At 41.0% G+C, this 9209-nt stretch overlaps 1 long non-coding RNA gene across 1 annotated transcript; it reads right to left on the reverse strand.

Moving 5' to 3' along the window:
- Window positions 1–702: 702 nt before the first annotated feature.
- LOC146709804 (uncharacterized) lies at window positions 703–2459 on the reverse strand. Its single transcript, XR_014920488.1, has 2 exons — window positions 2265–2459; window positions 703–1778 (listed from the first exon to the last, which is right to left on the reverse strand). It is a non-coding gene; the product is annotated as an uncharacterized LOC146709804 (long non-coding RNA).
- Between the last annotated feature and the right edge of the window lie 6750 nt (window positions 2460–9209).

Here is a 9209-nt window from a genome sequence, read left to right on the forward strand (position 1 = left end):
CATCTGGCTTTGACTATACAATCCAGTTCCAGCACAGCCCTCCCTCCCTGGCAGCGCTTTATTACATGATACTTGCTGCCATGCTCAGACAAAAAGGTTGGGGGCAGCAGAACCTTTTGTAATTCTAATTGACATGCTGAGAATAAAAAAGGTGATTTTTTAGGACCTTTTAAGGCTCTATGTACTTTGGGATTTTAAATACATTCTTTTGAACAGAATAACAATGTTTATTTTCAGATATTATTTTGTTTATTTTACAAATGATGATCATTGAGAAGAATATGCAGGTAACTGGATGTTTTTGTTAACCAGGGGAAGGGGGGGGGGGGGGTGCAAATTAGATAGATATCATTAGTCAGAAGAGCATCAAATAAACTCTGAGCTCTGACTTCCCCTTTAGCTTTTTTTCTGTTGTCGCACATATCAACCATTTAACATCAGTCCCTTTTTCCACTCGGTCTGTTTGGAAGTGAAGGGAGACCGGGTACATTAACATATTATTTTCACGTGAGTCGGTAATATCAACAGCATTTTAAAAATTCTCTTTGATCCCCAGTTTGAAATGTCTCCTTATCCAAACATCCTGCATCAAATCTGTGTTCGGGGCAAATATGGCACGTACTGCAGAGAGCAACTTCCTCCAGCGGAGAAAATAGAAAATCAGGATGTGGGATTTATTTAAAGAAATATATTTGAACTCAGTGAAACAATAAACAAAGATTTTTACTATATTTAGATTTTAAAGGTCACACTGATGCCACTGTGCTTTTTTTTTTTTTTTTACTTCGTGGGCTGAACAAGGCAAAGGGGGGTAAGTGGAGAAAACTGTACCTGTCTGGACAAACAAGAAAAGACACAATCAGGTCATTATGCTAATCATCTTCAGTTTTGTGGGGTTTGTTTTCTTTGTTTGCTTTAATTAGCCTCTCAGCTAAACCTTTCTTTCCTTATTTAATTTGACAGTAGCGATTTGGTGAAGTGAAACTGCTACTCCGTAAACATAAATGACTGATCAACCAGTGGCTCGGTTTGCTCAAGATAATCCCCCTGGTGCAGTCTTAACTGTGTCTATGAAAACAGATTATGAGAGATAAAAAGTGGTGCTGTGGCAAAGCAGAGGGGTGGTGGGAGATGAGATGGAGGAAGGCTGCTTTCTTTGACATTCGACTCTCACTTAGCCCCCTCCGCTGCCAAGAAATTCTCTGTGCACACGGCTCTCTGCATTGCCATAGAAACCTTCCTTTTAATCACAACAGAAACCTCATTTCCTGCTCCTGACAAAGAGTCCTCATTGCCTGTAGAGACCGCCCTGCATCAGCCATTTCCAAAGCCCACCTCCTTCTTCAGATCTCAACCTACCAGCAGCAGCCCTCCCTTTTTTTCTTTTTTTACCCCTCCTCTCTTTATAAGCACATTTCCCACCTTTTCTTCTCCTTTAGCTCAGCTGCCATTTTATAGGTCTTTTTTCTTCATCTCTCCTTTTCTTTTTTTACTCCATTTTTTCCTTCTTTTTTTTTTTGCACTCTTTGGTTGAGGCTATTTTATTCAATTCAACTCAACTTCAGTTGGATTCAAAGATCTGTTCCTAGAAACACCTACAACACCCACAGTCATGCAAACGAGAACATGCAGGTACATGTGCTATTTATCCAAAGTTGCATCTGGCAGCTACGTGCTTCTCCGTCTTCAGTATGTGTCCAGGGCCCCATCTTTATCTGTTCCTCGTCTACAGCAGCCGATGTCCTCCTATGGCAGTAATTGTGTTCCTCTCAGTTCCTCTTCATAATAAAACAAAAAAACAAAGACACTGTTTAAAGAAACCGGGATTTTAAGTTCTGGTCAACTTTCATATCACAAAAGACTGAACTTTTCTTAAAAAATCTGCTCTGACTTGCTGACCTCACTCTTACTCTGGGGGCAAACTGTGCTGGAAGTACAATGCCTTGTTCCCGCCGACTATTACGGGACTGTTATCTGGACCAGAAAATACCCCTGTACTCTGTCTGCGCTCTGCCCTCCACCTCCTTCTCCTTTTCGCTCTTATTTGTTTATTTGGGAACTTTGCCAGGTATTTCCCCAGTCAGTCAGTCTGTCTGCACCCACAATGCTCCCTCCCCCATCGAAGCACCCCTCTCACTCACCCTCCCCTCCCCACCAGTGACGTTGCTAAGCAACCAGCCACCATGAGAGCCGGTGCATTTTCTAGCCAATCAAATCACTTGAGCCTATATTTCAAAGCGTCGAGGAAACGAAGATGATATCACCTTTTAAAATAAAGCCCTTCTTCATTCGCGTGGTTCACACGTTGCACGAAAGCTGCAGCTTCTTCTTACTGCGCATGTATGCCTCTGAGGACTGAGCTTTCAAGTGCCGGTGTCCCTCCTGCAAGTGCCGTCAGGCCACCGCTCGGTGGCAGCACGGCCGGTTCTCTGCTTACCACACATGAGCGAGTCTTTTTTTTTTTTGTACTGCTGTTGCTAAGCAATCCTGATTCTCATACCTTACCTGTGAAACATTTGTGATTTCTTTTTTTCTTCTTTTTTCTTTTTTTTTACAGATGTCCCTGACACCATTTTGTCTTTGTTATCACCATTTTGCAAAGCACACCTATTGCCCACAATAAAGAGCTGCTCAACATCCAAGATTTTAACCCGCCAGGCTGGGATATTGTTGCAGTTCGGATATGTGTGCAGATAAACCCTGTGTGTTTTCTGCTGAAAATGAATGAGCTTCGGGTTAAATATTAGCCTTTGACAGTTTCAGTTGGCTTCATCTCATCATGCAGAAGGCAGGAAATGTGCTCTTGAGTGATTAGGCCTGCAGCTCTCGTCTTCCACTTTACCAGCAGTGGAGAGATCTGTGTTTCTTGTTCCCCATGTGTGCAGACCTCTTTCTCTTTTGATGTTTTACACATCATTCAACTGATCAAGTCTAATTTTTTTTTCTCGTTATCACTGATTTGTTTTGCCTTTTATTACTCTCCAGCCCCCCCCCCCCTCCTGTCCCCCTGTGTGCAAGTCCCTCATCTCAGCTTTGGTTGCCGTGCAGATGGCTCTTTGTTGGTGCTTCACAATGGGTCTAAGGTCAGTGTGCCTCTTGCCATCCACATACTCAAAACTTCTTCACTCCAGCTGTCTCGTGGCTTTATTTGCAGTTCGTCCGAGCTGATTTTCTAGCACACATCATCTTGTAAACTGTTATATTGTGTTCTTTAATAAAGAGGAAGTCATAAAACCACACATGTAGCTTAGAGATAGCGTGGACATCCCAGTCTGCGAACACATGAGCCGTTATGATCTTGTTTGCCGTAACTACACTACACCGAGGTCCTCTATGTAATCACCATAGTGCTCCTCACATTCGATGAATCTTAAATGACGTGTCAGTTTTAGTCGTGCTTGCTTTTGGAGGATCTCTGAGACAAACCAGACATCAGAATATCAGATCAGCCAAAGAAATAGAAATGCAAATCTACCATCTGCTCTGTGATCCCAAACTACCCCATGTTCATCACTCAAGAGCCAATGTAATAGTTACAGACGGTTTTTGCCAGTAATATAGAGACAATAAGATACTTTGTTTTCAGAAGAGTAAACCAAGAAACAGTGGGGCAAGCTCTCACAGAAAGATAAGTGCAAACAGCACCTTTGAAAAGGGATTTTTCAACTGCTAATCTGCTAATCCCTCAGAATAAAAAGGAGATTAACCATTCTAATCTTTGACATCTTTAGAGAAACATGAGGCATCTATAATGATAATGTAAAGCATTGTATTGGATGCAGGTTACACTAGAAGTATAAAACAAAATCTGTGCAAGAAATCGCCAAGTTGTTCAGTGTGCAAAGAAAAAATTTTTTTAAACTGCCGGGCCCCGCAAGGTTGAGCAACAGAGCCATGAGGTCTCGAGGCCAGCGTGAAGCAGTAAAGAGCAGGTAGAGTGAAAGGCGGGAAACTAGAAGGAGGAGGAGCATTACTTGCAAAGCAGCAGGAATTACTGGAAATTTCCACTTTTCTCTGGCAACAGTTACATGGGTGGAGCTACAGAGGTGAAATAAATAAGGTAGACGAGTATGAGTTAAAATCAAGTGGTGAGGGTGGAGGAAAGCATGTCCTCCACCTTCCACTGTTAGATGTTAGGTTTAGGAAGCCCAATATGCATTTTTGTAGATCTTCATAGTATACCAGTGCTCTCAGTTGTTTTAACTTTACCTGCAGCACGGTTTCCTGTTTTATGTGTACAATCTCACAACAGATGTAAACAGATGTTTGCATTCTTTCTTATAATGCTTGTTCTGTCATGCATCCTTTTTGTTTAGTACTGCACTGACCGAAAAATGCCAGCATGTCCTGCTGCTTCTTCACTGGAATAATAATTTCTCAAAAATGGATCCTATGTTCAGTTTCTGATAATTATTTGGAAAAGAAAGCAACAGGAAACTGTGGAGGATTACACAGCGAACAGAGACATGTTTGCAGACAGATGACTTACACGAAGAGTTCCTGATAAACAGAGCACAGTGTCCTTGCCTCTGTACCATTATTACAGTACATCTGCACATCATATCAGTCGTACATTTGTTCACTCATTGATTTTTTTGAGTGCTTTTAGGCGTCAGATGCACACCATAACCATTAGCGTACCCCAGGTGATCCCTTTTTGCCCATCAGTTTTCTAAAGCACGTTCACTAGCCGTGCTAGCTGGGAGATGTAGTTCTCTGGTTTTACTTTCAGGCCATGTAACAACAAAACTAGCTGATTAGGTTTAAAGAAACAATCATGGTTCTGTTTACAGTACACTCATTTAACAGTAGTTAGCACCTCTTTGAGGGCTTATTTTGCCCAAATGTCTGATCGCAGTATTTCCTAATCTCATTCATTAATAATGAGCCTCTAAACCATTTAATCCTCTCTGTGGTAGCTGTTTTCCCCTCACCTGAATGGGATAAGACACCTTTTACTGAACAATAAAAATGTGTGCCTCAGTTTAGGAGAACCTAATTCTTATTTCATTTACCACACAGTTTTTCATTAGATATTATTTCAATAGCAACAGTGTTTGTAACATGTAGTGGGTTTTTTCTTTTATAGCAGAACACCATTGCATCATAATCATCACACAAAGGGATGGAGACATTCATTATCTGAATTATGTTGAATTAATGACAAACACTGCTTCACATGAAAGCACACAGACCAAAAGAGAAAAAAGAACTCTACATCTGCCTTTTTCCAAATGTTTGAAGTCTCCACAGACTAATGCAAAAATAAATAAATAAAGAGAACTGCAAGAACCTAGAGAATATCCAGCTGAAGCTCTGGCTTTTCTGTGCCCCAGCTTTCATATAATTATTCTGTAAACTGATTGTAAGCTCTGTTTTTTAGACATTTATTAATACACACTGCACTGGATGTTAAGGTATTGCTACAATAAAAAACATTATTGTAGTGGGGTGGTGGTTTAATTCCTGGCTCCTCTAACCTGTATGTCAAGTATCTTTGGGTAAGGCTACTTGACAGATGTTATCATACAGGTTACAGCCCTCGGCTGTGGTTTAGACAGTAGCTACTTAAGAAGGATGCCTGCAGTTATTATTACAAAACACAGTATGAGTTTTTCCACCACTTGGTCCATCTCTAATCACAGTGTGCTGGCTGGTGCTTCAATAACTCAGAGACCTATACTACAGGGAACATTAGCTTCTGTTAGGGACGCCCATGCTCACAGGTGAACGGGTAAAGAGAACATATTATACTGGAAAAGCACAACTGTTTCAGAAACACTGATTGCAAACTCAAAACAAATAGATTTCAGCATGGAAGGATTTTTTCTGTAATGGGGTATGACATGTTGCAGCGTTGGAAGTTACAAAGCTGACCCGCTTTCTGACATCCAAGACAACTACAGCTTGTACCGTCTTATCCAGTGACCAGAGAGGATTACCAATGACAAACTGGACGAGAACAAAGCAGGAACCAACAGCCACACATATCCTGAGAAGAATGTGGAGCTGGTTTCGCCACACCCTTAGGAAGCCTATCAATAACATCACTAGGCGGGCTTTAACCTGGAATGCACAAGAGAATATATGGTGTAAGGTGCTAAGACCAAAATCCAGAGCAGACGCCCCTGTGTGGATTTTAGGAGAAGATCGGAGAGGAGTGTGCTGGAGGAGTGTTGTCAGTGGCCTATGCACCAGCGATGAGAGATAGTTTCCAGAAATCTTTTGGCAAAACTACAAGTGTACAGGTTGTTATTTTTGTCAATGGTCAGTATATATGCTGTTAATTAAAGACCACATTTTCTCACACTTGTTCTGGGCACTTGACTCCCAGTGAGAAGTCAACTTTATGTTGCCTCTATATTCTATATAATCGGCAGCCAGCCAATGCTGGACACAAAACAAAAGAGCTCAGTTTGCCCCCACCAATTTCTCCAATTATCAGGACCCTTCCCCCCAGCTGATCCTGAGCTCTGCTCCACGATGAACCCCACTTTGTTCTTCTCTAAAGTGCTGACATTCCACAAGTCAGGTCTGTCCTTTGTCCACACGAAATTACCGGGCTGAACTAACCTGAATTAACCTGGGCAACTTCCCATCTTTTATCTTACAACCTCCAACCCCAGCAGGTAAGATCTTAGCACTCAAACGAATGTTTCCCCAGGCAAGGCTGAACGGGTACAAAATATTTAATTTATTTTCAAACATGAGTCACAGTGAACACAAAGAAGCTTTTATGCAGTATTACTTTCTGTGGTCTCAATAATTTTCAGTGCCATAAAAAGTTTTCCTGCGCCTGTGGAAAGTATGGTAAACACCGTTCATGGCAAATAAGAGGTTTATGAAAATCACTGCATCTCTGTTTTAGTTTTATGCTTGACTGTCCTCTCTGAGCTCCAGGCTGGTCTTTTCTTTTACCTGCAGAAAGCACAAGCTACCCATAGATAGATTTTTTTTTCTCTCTCTAGCATATTGTTGGCACGTGGAAACATGTCGAGGTAGGCAAATGAGAAAAAAAAAGACAGGAAATGATCTCACAAACACCTCCCCTCTCTCTGATTGCTCCCATTTTCCAGTTGCAGGAACAGAGTGAGTAATGCCTTCTGCTGCTTTTCAGTCTGCTCCACTGTTCCTGCCATGGATTCACACTAGCTTTTGCACACACTGAGCTCATTACATTGTGGATTCCTGCTTCAGTGCGCTGGATTCTCTTCTCCGTGGTCATTCGTTTCCCAAATCCAAGGACACTGGTGTGATGAATGCCTTTTTTTTTTTTTGCAGCTTTGCGCATGAATTTTCAACCTCGTTGTAAAAACTAATGCTCTATCAATACAATCATCCGATACCTTGTTTAATATTTATACCATCTAAATGTGCATCTTTCACACATTAAATTGGCAAGACCTGTACAGTTACCAGGTAATGTTATAGAATAATAAACTTAACATCATTTAAAAAAATCAAACTTACATCAGACGGAAAATGCATTTTTAAGTAGCAAGCCTGTAGACCGAAGCACGACCCTTTGATCTTTCGCAACGTAATTACACTCTTCATAATTGTGTTTCAGCCGAATGTGAGGTGAATGACAACATAAAGCCTGGAGGCTTCTTTAGAATCAGTGGCTTGAATGTTGGCATGCACAGAGACGATAACTGAGGCAGCATGGGATTAGATTTTAGAAGGTCTTAAAATTAGAGGGTGAACATATAGTTGTGTTGAGAAATTCTGCTAGGGTGTGTTGAGACAAGCACAAGACACAAACATTAGTTAGACTTTCTAGAAATGGTTCAAATTCAAATTATACATTATGTGAAACACATGCAAATATGGCTTGTGAAACGGCACAAACGAGTGGAAATGACGCCACATTAAACATAATTTACAAATGAATTCTGTGCGAGGTGGTGAAGGCCGGTGAAGGTTAAACAGCCCCAAAGTGGAGGATTTTTAGCTGTGAGTGTAATGGCACATATGTGGAGATTTTACCTGAGATAAAAATATTTTCCTTTGTATTCAACTGACAGTGAAGCAGTGACCAGATGTAGGCTTAAATTACAGACTTCGAGGCCCACAACGTGGTTTGCTACCACTTCCTTTGGTTTAACTGCTCGATGAGCAACTGCAGTGATGGCAAAGTAAGTTCATCTCAGAAATATTCTGAAGTGGAGCGCGTATAGTTTGGATGGAGACATCACGCGGCAGTACCAATTTTTTTTTTCTCTTAGTCAAGAGGAAATATAATTAGAAATGAAAATATAGCACCTCATATCAAACTGCAGGTAGTGCTATGGCAATAATGACACCAAAATCCCTCCACATATGTCTTTCTGAAGTTTTTCTTTGGACATTGGCTGCTTTTCCACTAATTTTCAGTCCAGTCCTTCTACCTTCACCATTTTCAAAGGAATGTTTTTTGCCTGTTAACACTGACCTATGAATCATTTCAACATAAAAAAAATGACTTCTAACTAAAGGGATGTGTAGATATGACAGACAACTTAGCAAAGAACCCATTATAAATTGAATGTTAGGCAATTTGTTACTTGCAAGCTGTCACAAAACACAGTTTGACAGACATATAATAGTATTTTCGCACCAAGCTGATCCCTAAAGAGCTGTTAGTGGAAGGCTTGACATATCTTGGCATGGTATGCATGTCTGTGCCAAAACATATTGGAGAAACTGAACAAGTTGAGCACAGAAGAAGAAGAAGCAGCATGCTGGAGGTGACAAACAGCATCTGAACGTCAAAAAAGACCAGCAAAGATCTGACGTGGGACCTGAGAGATACCTCTGGAGCTTCAGTTGATCCATCTACTGTTCACTAAAGCCTCATTAAAAATTACTTCATTCTTTCAATGTGGCAAAAAGATGAAGTATGTCAAATTACACAATAACTGGACTGAAAATCAGTCACAACACGTCTCATGGAGTGATGAATCCAAATTTGGTTTGGGGCTGCATTTCAGGCAGTGGAAAACCTCTGATTGGAAATGGCTTCCGTTTTCAGCATAACAATATTCCCAAGTATGCTGCCAATGCAGTAAACGCATACCTGGATGTAAAACACACAATGGAACACTATCAGTCATGAATTAGCCTCCCCAGAGCATGGACCTCAACGTTGTTGAAGCAGTGTGGGATCATGTTGACAGAAAACTTAATAAAAGGCAGCCAGCATCCAAAGAAGAGCTTTGAATGTTCTG

This window comes from Copadichromis virginalis, linkage group LG5 (genome assembly GCF_057382275.1).
Source record: "Copadichromis virginalis isolate Kocher_CV1m ecotype Utaka linkage group LG5, C_Virginalis_male_GT1.1, whole genome shotgun sequence".
NCBI classification, from domain to species: Eukaryota; Metazoa; Chordata; class Actinopteri; order Cichliformes; family Cichlidae; genus Copadichromis; species Copadichromis virginalis.